We start from the raw sequence: 11,438 nt of genomic DNA on the forward strand, positions 1-11,438 counted from the left end.
AGTGTAAATATATTATATATTTTCTTTTACTAGATCTATGTCACACTGCGTAAATATGTGTGAGCTGGCGATCCTAGATCTAGTTTTTTTTTATCTATTTTTATCTGTATTTTAATTTGTAAACTATCTAGGCTAGTGCTGAGTGCATGCATGTCTCCCGCCAGCTCTTTTACTTTAGAAGTTAGTTTGTACGAGTCATGACCTGGCTCTATAAATAGAAAGGGTGCGGTCAGTTCTTTCTTTTTCCGGTGTTGACCGTTGGTCAGTGTGACCATGTAGAAGTAATAGTTATTTAATTGTTGTGCTTATATTCAGCTGGGACCGCCTGTAAGTTGAGAAATTGTTTTATTTTTACTTGATATATTCTAATTAGGATTGATTGTTGTTAGATTGCTGTTAGATTGTTGTTAGATTGTTTAGATGTAAACGGATTAGTGCCGTGCATCTCAGGCTAATTACTTAGTTAGCCATTGTCTATGATGGAACCGGAAGGTCCATTAAGCTGGATAGCGTCACCCCTCCCACCCCCTTTAGCTATCCCTAATAATCTCCTTATTGTTTTTCTATACTATGTCTATTTGTAAATATTGTATTATCTTATGTTTCTTATGTATTTTTATTAATATTTTATTGTTAGGATAACCGCTCTATTAAGTTGGCAATTTGTCCTACTTTTTAAATGGCTGCGCCCTAAGCATCGCTGTCATGGCGGCCTTTGTAGAGCCAAATCTAGCTTATATTTATGGTAGTCTAGCTTGACCTGTGTTGGTGTGGCTTAGAAACTCATGTATTGCTTTTATTAGCTACATGTAGGTAATTGAAATTAGCTCATGCTTGTATTGGGAGTATGCGCTAGACTAGGTCTAGACCAGTCTAATTCAAGTAGTTCATTATTATTTTATTTTTCTTATCTGAATATTGTTTATATTTGTAATTGCAGGCTATAATTCCTGTCGTTACATCTACTGTAACTGTTGTTAGTCTACGGCCTGTTTGCCGCAGTTATAGCTGTCATTATTAGTTCTGTTGTACTGTTGTGTTTAGTGTTGGTATTTTTAGGTGTAATTTAGTGAAGATAGTTAGACATTTGGGTTTCTTATTAGTGTTTGTAGTGGTGTAGATTTAGAGGGTTTTAGTTAGTTGCTGAGCTCAGTTGTAGTGTTAGTGTATATGTTATATTTTATTATTGATTTATTTGTGTATGTAAATAAAGTTTCTTTTTGTTTTATTTATCCTAAAGTAAAAGTTTCGTTATTGCTTTCTTTTAGTTAGTTTAGTTTAGTCTAGTTGTCTGGTTACTTAGGTGACTCTAGCCCCTTGGTCGTAGACTGAGGTGTCACAGATTGAGCCCACCCAGTAGCGCAAACATCTGCCTACTGTTGGTAAATTTAATGTTGAGCAGCAGTAAGAATAGGCCCTCCCACTCGCGCCTGCCTGACCTGCTCACATATGCTAGATATATTTTAATTTAGTTTTATTTTCTAGTTGGCAGCTTTTGTTTTGAGCATGTTGATTTAAAGATGGCGGCGCCCATCAGTCCTGCTTTGAGGTTCTAGATCTAATAGAATAAATATGATTTTGTATTTATAGTTTTGTATTTTCATATGTTGCATGCTATTTTTACTGCTGAAATACATGCATTTGTTTTAACTGCTATAACCTCTGCTGCTGCATTTATTACTACTACTGTTATTGCTTCTGTAGATCTAGGGAATCTAGTGTTATTTTGATTTTGTTTTTGTAGTGTTGCCTTAGTCGGCTTAGACCTAGTGGCTTAGTCTGTTCTTAGTGAATAGTAAGGTACTAAGGTGTTCTTGTTAAAGTGTTAATGTAGATCTAGGTCTAGTGTAGTAGTTGTAGTGATTTGGTTAGATAGTTGGTTTGATCAGTTTGTGTTAGATAGTTGATTTGGTTAGTTTGTTGGTGTTTGGTAGTGGCGTAGATTTAGAGGGTTTTAGTTAGTTGCTGGGTTCAGTTGTAGTGGTTAGTGTGTGTATATATATATATATATATTATATTTTATAATTGATTTATTTTCATGTAAATAAAGTTTCATTTTGTCTTATTTAATTTCAAGTAAAGTTTCGTTGGTTCTTTCATTTAGTTTAGGTTAGTATGTCTGGTTACTTAGGTGGCTCTAGTCCCTTGGTCGTAGACTGAGGTGTCACAGAAGAAACCCACCCAGTAGCGCTAACATCTGCCTACTGTTAAAATTTAATGTTGAGCAGAGAAAATGTCTCCAGCGCCTCCTGACCTGCTCACGCATATATATATATATATATATATATATATATATATATATATATATATATATATATATATATATATATATATATATATATGTGTGTGTGAGCTGGCGCTCCTAGGTCTAATTTTTGACCTGATTTTATCTACTTTGTAATTTATATAGGCCAGGGCTATGATGTTTGTAATTTAGTGTCTTTTTAGTTTATATAGTCCAGTGCTGAGTATTTTGTAGTTTCCGCTATTTATAACTTTCTGCTAGTTTTAGTCTTTTTCTGTTATTTGTGTTTTACTCGTAGAGGAAAAGTAGTTTTTAAAATAGTTAACTAGCCTTAGAGCTGTGGATGTTCTTTCCTATTTTTTGTCCCTGGTTAGTTCTGCTTATTTTTGTCTTTGACATTAGCGTTGGATTGGTTGTTATTTTTTAATTTCAGTTTATGTGCAGGTCTGTAAACGGTATAGAGCCCCCATATGAGTTTAGAATAGAAACAACTTTTTATCTTCCTTTTTGTATTTTTGTAGGATTTAAATTTTAAGATTCTCTTTTTAATGCTGTTCAATTTGGTATATAATGTTGTGTAGTCCGTGTCTTTAGTAATTTGCTAGATTTTATTGTTGGGTACGGCTAGGTACAAATTAGGGAAATCGGTAGTCCAGTTTAGTTTTAGAAAATTAGCGTGACGTCATGCTCTCCGATATGTTCGCGCTGACCAGTTATAGCTAGCTCCGGAACCACGTTGAGCTCTCTTTTGTCTTGATCAGTGGTCAGTGGTGCCTGTGCTAATTGTGTTGTATAATTTCAGCTATAATTCCTGCCTGTCTGCCTAACTGTCTGCCGCAGTTATTACTGTTGCACTATAGCTGTTGCCTTATAGCTGTTGTTTTATTGCTGCTGTACAACTGACATTATTTCTGTGTAGTAGCTTACGGCTGTAGTCCTGCCAAATAGCTGCTTTATTTGTTAGGTTCAGTTTGGTATGGTTAATCAATCGTTTAGTAGGTGTATATTTAGTTTTATTGCTGTTGTTTTGGTTTCGTGTAAATAAAGTACCGGTATATATGTTGTTTTATAAATTTAGTTGGTTGTTTATTTTTAGTTTGTTTCCTTTTAGTTTAGTTTAGTTTAGTTTGATTGTGCTGTCTGGTTGCTTAGGCTACTCTAGCCCCTTGGTCGCAGACCGAGGTTCACAGATTGGGCCCACCCAGTAGAGCAACCACCTGCCTACTGTAAAATATTGAACAAATGTTGAGCAGCAGATAATAACAAAAAGGCCTCACTCAGTAGCGCCACCCTGACCTGCTCACACACATATATATATATATATGTTACGTGCGCATGTTAGTGCAAATGTGGAACGGTACGAATGCGTGTTGAAAGGGGGAGAACCAAAATGGAGGAATAGAAACTAAAAAGTGGTTTCAGTGTTAATAAAATTTAAAGCATTTATAAACCATGATTTTGTCTTCTTGATATTGTTTTATCGCTACAGAGTCTCGCCACATAATAAACATAACAATTTATATATATATATTTGTATGTGTGTATGTGAAAATTGAAAAAAGCAGTGCTTCTCAACCTTTTGCGAAAAAAAAACAGTCATGATGAGGCCTTTCTGTTGCAAACTTGGGGGTCTGGGGGAGCGCAGTAAGCTACCCCAGTGGGGTTCGAGGCGAGGGCCTGTTGCCAAAAGCGTTTTCTTGCATTTTTCACTGCTGAATCGAATTCTCCTGACATACAGCTCATTATTCATCTTATTAAAAAAGGACCTTTCTACTATGAATGTATAGGCCCTTAATAAAAAGTTCCCCTTTCAGACCTTGTGGTCTATAGGGCAGATGATGTAAAGGTCATCTGTTTATGTGGCCTACGGTTAACAAGGGTGTCATGTGGCCAGCACAACGACCAATCGCCTTTACTTTTCACTAACTAATGTCAGGTACCCATTAGAGCTGGGTAGACTCAGAGGCGCCCGACGATCCCGAAATTAAAAATCCCAGTCCCCGGTTAGGAAGCCAAGCGCTTTACCGCTCAGCCACCCCGCCCTTAATACATTGCAAATAAAACCGATTTGTTCCTTGAAAAGATAAGATACCGCCGAAAAAAAAATTATTCGATAAATAATATTTTTAAAACTGCTTATTTGTAAGTGATACATTTTGTTCAAAAAACATGTTTGTAACTTTGTTTTGTTACAGAACTATAATTAAAATTTCATAAATGGGAGGAGAAATTAAGTGGACCAATTAGATTCTACTCTAATTTTATTTTTTTTTTTTTGCATTTTTAAGATTTGTGACAGGTGGGGAAATGTGACGTGTGTTTGGCGCGTTTATTGTCTAGGGGATGATTATTTTTAAAGCTATCACACACCAACCCGTCAGCATATAAATCGGAAGCAGGCACGCAACGAGACAAGCAATGAAAGATAGATACTAAGTTAAAAATGAAGAATATTTATTTACATAAATATTTACATATAAGAATAAAAGGGGTGAGGGTTTGCATCTATCTCTAGTGAATACTATGTTTAATCATCACTCTTGCACCTAATAAGAGAGTATGTCACTTTGTCCTCTGACTTAGCTGGTTGTCCTGTTGATGTCGCAGCTGGCTGTGTCCTGGTTGAGGTTCTGCAGCTGGAGGTGGCGCTCTAGCGGATAGAGGGACGCCGGTGATTCAGTTCTTGTGGAGTCTCAATCCAAAGTTCTGATATCTGTAGTGGGCACAGTAGGGCGGGTGGCCGGCTACCGTGGGCACAAGGTTACTGCGGGCAGAGCTGATCTACCGTGGGCAGCGTAGTCGACAGAATAAGTCCAGGGAGTTGCAGAGGGTTTGGCGTAGCTATGACGTCTCGCACAGATCTGGGTCTATAGGGACATCCACCTAATAAGTTGACAGGTGGGCTGTCGAATAGGCGGGAAAGGCCGATAGCGCCAAGTAGTAGAGTTGAGAAGTGTCGAGTAGACACTGAACAGCAAATAGCAAATAAATAGGCAGATCTCAGTAGGAAAGTGCAGTGCTGAATAGCACTCAGCACCTAGGCAGACACCTGAAGGAGGCACCAGGTATTCCTCTAGGAGGGAGAATAAATGATGTAGTCCAGACTCGATTGCTCAGCTCGAATGAGAAAATGAGAGGGTAGGATTTGATTTGGACCTTCTTTATATAGGCCTGGAGAATATTGGCGGAAACAGGAAATGTCCTAGGCTAAGAATTATCTTACACGTGGGTAAATTTGTCTCGAGGTGGGAGTCGCACCTTGGACAGATCAAATGGGAGTGTTGGTCCGCGTGTTGGTCTCCTACATCAAAGAGAGACGTGTGAGAAAGGGGGGGGGGAAAGAGTGACTTGCATTCCACACAAGGTGGTGTCATCTGCGGCCGTCAGACATCCGGCCGCTACGATCAAAGAGAATGTGTCCATCTTTGCCAAGGTCAAGGGAAGATAAGTCGAAAGACGCGGCCTAGCTATCTCCAATGTGGTCAACTAAGTCTAGCCTGGAGAGGAAAAGGTGGTGCGGGTGGAGAATTTAGGGGTAGGATGGGGAAATAATTAAAATAAAATAAATAAATAATGAAAAATAATAATTAATGCTGTGATAAATTTGAGTGACTCTGACAGCGAGTTTTTGACTTGTCACACACAGGATTCAGTAATAAATTTTGAGCATAGACATAAATGATTTTTAGTCCCAAATTTATTTAACTAGAAAAATATCAGATTGAGTAATGGTTGGAAAAAGGCGACTAGGTAACAAATATTTGGGTTTATAACTCATCTCATTTGTTACTCTTATACTGCAACATTTCGTATGAATTTTAAATTTTCCAAAGCAAAGTCTTTCTTAAAATAATTATGATAAATTCATGTGAAGTGACATAAACTCTGTCGCCATATTTGACTATTCTGTTTGAAAACGTAATTTTTTTTTGTCTGGAAAGGGGAAGGGGCGGTAGAGTGAAAACTATTAATGCTCGCTCATTTTTATAATTTCTGCTAATGATTACATTTGGCATTAAAGAATAGGGGTGGGGCGACTGCATATAATAATTTTATAGCATATATAAATTATATTAGTGTGAGCTTGCGCTCCCTGAGCTAGTTTTATGTGTATTTTTGTTGTATAGGTTAGATCTATTTTTATATATTTTATTTTTATAGGTTAGTGTCAGATTTTATAATTGTACGCAAATTTATATAGGTTAGTGCGGGATAGTATAAAAGTGATGTACCACATGCTGTCTTAAAACAGTTGAGTGTACATTTGACCAGTGGTCAGTACCATATCTGTCTGAATAAAATAAGGGAGGGAATTAGGAATAGTGTTTAATACACACACAGACACATTCACGCAATTACACAATAAAAACATAACTCTGAAAGCACGGGAGGTGACCTACAGGCTAATTTATGGGATGACCCCAATAAAGAAGAGGGGTAAGGACAGGGCAGGTCACACATGTAAACTATGCGGGGTTGAAAATAACAAACTAGAAAAACATCTGTTTTGGGGAGTGTCCAAACTTCACTATTGTGAGAGAAACTCTGTCAAATATTTTAATTTAAACAGCCATGTCAAGGTCAACATAGGCCTAGCAATATTTTTAAATAAAATACCCAAAGCAAGAAACTTAAAGATATGAACTTGATTTTATTAGCAGAGTATAGGATACTTATATGGAACATGTATTTAAAAGCTACCTACGACAACAAAATCCTAAATAGAATTCAAGTAGATCATAGATACAGAAGGATTATGCAATGTAGGATAGAAAAGTTTTAAATAAAATATATATTTAAAAAAAAAAAGAAAGAAAATGTACATTAAAGTAAATGAATTATTGAAATTGTAAGACTTGAAGCTGTGTATCATAATGTCATTTTTAATCCAAATATTTTGGATAAAATTTAGGGAAATATAGTTGATTTTAAAATGGAACACTATAAAGGCTGACCCCAAATGTAATTTTATATTGAACCATTGTATTTACATAATTTTTTTTTTTAAGGATTCCATTATTTTCTTTCAATGAATTGGAAAATTCCATTTGTATCATAAATATCAATTTACTAAAATCTGTTTTAACAACGAAGAAAATAAGTTGAATGTATGTGTGTGTGTTTTTATAAGTGATAACTATTTACCGATTTGCATGTATATGTATTAAATATATTATTTATTTGCTTTAAAATTACAATACTAAAAATTACCTATTAATTTTTTTTTCAACAAGAGAGACAATTTAGGACTGGAAGATGCAATGTGGAAATTTCTTTTGGTTATATCCCTTTGACCAAACAAACAAAAAAAAAATTCAAGACAACCCCAAACAGGATACGAATTCATGATAATGGACCAAATGGACTACGAAATTGTTAAAAAAATAAAGCAAAACCAAACAAAAAAAAAAAAAACACTATCTCAATATGGACACGATTGATTTATAGAATATTCTTTAACTAATAAATTTATTCAGAAAATGAGTTATATTCAAATTTGAAAAATTTTTAAGCTCTTCATGCACATACTTACTTTGTACATTTTTGTAACTCTAGCAGACCCCAGAGAATTCGTAATGATGTGATATAGGATGGAGGTCTTTTGTCTGAGGTTCTTAAGGGAAAAATTGTTGCAAAAAATAATAATAATAATAATAATAAAAATGAATTTAAATAACTCACAAGTCTTAAAAAAAAAAAAAAAAAAGGTCCTCATTTTATAGACCCTTGCTGTCATCATTTTATGGACCCTTGCTGTCATCATTTTGTGGACCTTTTTCTGTCCTCATTTTGTAGACCTTTGCTGTTCTCATTTTGTAGACCTTTGCTGTCATCATTTTATTGAACTTTGCTGTCATCATTTTATTGAACTTTGCTGTCATCATTTTATTGAACTTTGCTGTCATCATTGTATGGACCTGTGCTGTCATCATATTGTGGACCTTTGCTGTCCTCATTTTGTTGACCTTTGCTGTCATCATTCTGTAGACCTTTGCTGTCATCATTTTATGGACCGCTGATGTCATCGCTTTATGGACCTTTGCTGTCATCATTTTATGGACCTTTGCTGTCATCATATTGTGGACCTTTGCTGTCCTCATTTTGTTGACCTTTGCTGTCATCATTCTGTAGACCTTTGCTGTCATCATTTTATGGACCTTTGCTGCAGCATACTCTACGATCATGCCGGAAATCCTGGAATGTGTTTTTGAAACTATTTCCTTCATAAAAATGTTGTTGTTATGAAATATTCTTTGTATTATTACTAATATAAATTAATATGTAATGTGTTTTCTTTAAAAAGTCTACTCGATGTCCATGATGAAAATCATGAATTGTGCTTTTGAAACTATGCCTTCACAAAATTTTGTTTTTATTAAATATTCTTTGTATTATTATTGATATAAAATAATATATTATGTCTTTTCTTTTGAATAAAATCTTATTTTAAAAAAAAAAGGAGGCCCCAAAAAGAGGCTAAAGCCCAGAAAAGAGGTGAATAAAAAAACCCAAAAAGAGGCAAAGAAAAGAGGCAAAAGCCCAAGGATTCCTAGGATGTAAACAGCTCGACAACTGAAGTCAAAAGCTAAAAAAACTGAGGTATCCTAAAAAAAAAAAAAAAAAAAAAGTCTGTGTAACAGCTGAAGATCTTTGTGGTCTGTCGTCTAATTATTTTATTATTCTGTACCTGGGACGGCCTGTAAGTTTGCAACTATTTTATATTTTCTTTTACTAGATCTATGGCACACTGTGTATAAATATATATATTTTAATTTAGTTTTATTTTCTAGTTGGCAGTTTATGTTTTGAGCATGTTAATTAAAAGATGGCGGCGTCCGTCAGTCCTGCTTTGAGTTTTCTAGACCTAATAGAATATATATGATTTTATGTATTGCATGCTATTATTACTGCTGAATGTAACTGCTGTTTTAACTGTTATTACTATGCTGTAACTCTTGCTGTAGATCTAGAATCTAGTGTTATTTTGTTTTTGTGGTGTAGCCTTAGTGGCTTAGTAAATTAGTTATAAGTTATAGTAGTCTGTTTCTGTTCTTAGGGAATATTATTAATAGTGAGGTACTAAGACTAAGGTGTTCTTGTTTTAATGCTAGTGTTATGAGTTGGTTGTAGTAGTAGGATATTGTAGATCTAGACTAGTTTATTGTAGTGTGTTTGTGTAGATTTAGGTCTAGACTCTAGTATAGTAGTTGTCTTGTAGTGATTTAGTTCTCTTTAGTTAGATAGTTGGTTTGATCAGTTTGTGTTAGATAGTTGGTTTGGTTAGTTTGTTGGTGTTTGTAGTGTCGTAGATTTAGAGGGTTAGTATTAGTTGTTTTCATTGTAGTGTATATATTATATCTTATTATTATTTGATTTCATGTAAATAAAGTATCGTTTTGTTTATTTATCCTAAACTAAAGTTTCGTTATCTTGCTTTCATTTAGTTTAGGTTAGTATGTCTGGTTACTTAGGCGACTCTAGCCCCTTGGTCACCATACCGAGGTGCACAGATTGAGCCCACCCAGTAGCGCTAACATCTGCCTACTGTATAAAATTTAATGTTGAGCAGAGAAAAGGTCTCTCCCACTCGCGCCTGTCTGACCTGCTCACATTAGTGACAGATTTTTTTTTTATTTTGTAATTTCTTAACTGTAATACAAAAAGAAAAAATATTGGTTTGTCCGATGGGGGGAAGGTGATAGCATGTATCGCCATTCCCACCTGGTACAACCCTTTTTCATTTTATATTCACTAATCTTAAATTTGAGATTAGAATGTGGTGCGACATAAAATACAAATAGGTTCACATATCAATACGTAGCTGTTATATAGATATTCAACTAATTTTGTTCTCAACTTATGATTTATCCATAAAAATAGGACCTCCCCCCACTCAGAGGGCTAGAGGGCAGTATATGCAATCGCGCACCCCCCCCCTTACCCCACCGAATCGGCCAAGATATCAGAAGGGGAGCGACATAATATAAAATTTCATTGGCCTCCTTCAGTCGTGAAACGACTATGGTTCATCTCGAACACTTTTTCATATGGCTGTGGAGCCCTATTTTGGAGAGACACTCCCGTCCACATATATTGCATGTCAAGGTGGCTTTCGCTTTGGTGGTAGAGGAGCTGGCCATTTTCCGTGTGGCACGCTTTTCTTCAAGAATCGAGGCCCATGTTTTCTCTCTTTCTATAGCTTTCTTGGTAACCGTCTCTATCCAACTAGTGCGGTCTAGAGCTATGTCTTCCCAATGGTCAGTATCAATGTTCATCTCGAACACTTTTTCATATGGCTGTGGAGCCCTATTTTGGAGAGACACTCCCGTCCACATATATTGCATGTCAATGTGGCTTTCGCTTTGGTGGTAGAGGAGCTGGCCATTTTCCGTGTGGCACGCTTTTCTTCAAGAATGAAGGCCCATTATTTCTCTCTTTCTATAGCTTTCTTGGTCACCGTCTCTATCCAACTAGTGCGGTCTAGAGCTATGTCTTCCCAATGGTCAGTATCAATGTTCACTGATTTTAAGTCCCTTTTTATCACATCAACGTAACGGAGGTGGGGGCGACCAGTTTTTCTTGAGCCAGACGCAAGTTGTCCGTACAGAATAATTTTTGGGATGCGTTTGTCCTCCATATGGCGAACATGTCCGAGCCAGCGCAGGCGGCGTTGCCTGAGGACCGTAAAGATGCTGGGAAGGTCCGTTATCGCGAGGATCACAGTATTACACACTTTTTCTTTCGATGTTATTCTTAAGATTCTTCGAAGGCAGCGCAAGTGGAATGAGTCTAGTTTTCTCTCTTGCTTTGAGTTTGAGTTTAGGCACAATTTAGGCCATGTCGTGCCCGAAATCCTTTAAGGCTCACTCTCCATTAAATAACAAGGGCTAAATTCTATACAGTTAAATCAATATTCACAGTTAAAATAGTAAAGGTAGTACAAATTTAATAATTTGGTAAAAATCTTATGTAAATATTATATGTTCACAATTCATAAATAAGATCTTGTTAGACAACCCCACCTCCCGAATAAAGCCCAGTACCTTCCCAGGGTCGACATTATTAAATAGTGTTTTTAGATTAGTGGCTCTAAAATATTTCGCCCTGACATCCTGGTATCTGGGGCAATCAACGAGGATATGTTCCACGGTGAGGCGAGAGTCACAGTACTCGCAAAGTGGGGGCTCCTCTC

The 11,438-nt window shown here is 36.1% G+C and overlaps 1 long non-coding RNA gene across 1 annotated transcript; it reads left to right on the top strand.

The window, feature by feature from the left end:
- The first annotated feature begins 1,455 nt into the window (after nucleotides 1-1,455).
- LOC129926055 (uncharacterized) lies at nucleotides 1,456-8,670 on the top strand. The gene is made up of 2 exons (XR_008777739.1): nucleotides 1,456-1,549; nucleotides 7,480-8,670. It is a non-coding gene; the product is annotated as an uncharacterized LOC129926055 (long non-coding RNA).
- The last annotated feature ends 2,768 nt before the right edge of the window (nucleotides 8,671-11,438 follow it).

Source organism: Biomphalaria glabrata, chromosome 4, assembly GCF_947242115.1.
Source record: "Biomphalaria glabrata chromosome 4, xgBioGlab47.1, whole genome shotgun sequence".
Taxonomy (NCBI): Eukaryota; Metazoa; Mollusca; class Gastropoda; family Planorbidae; genus Biomphalaria; species Biomphalaria glabrata.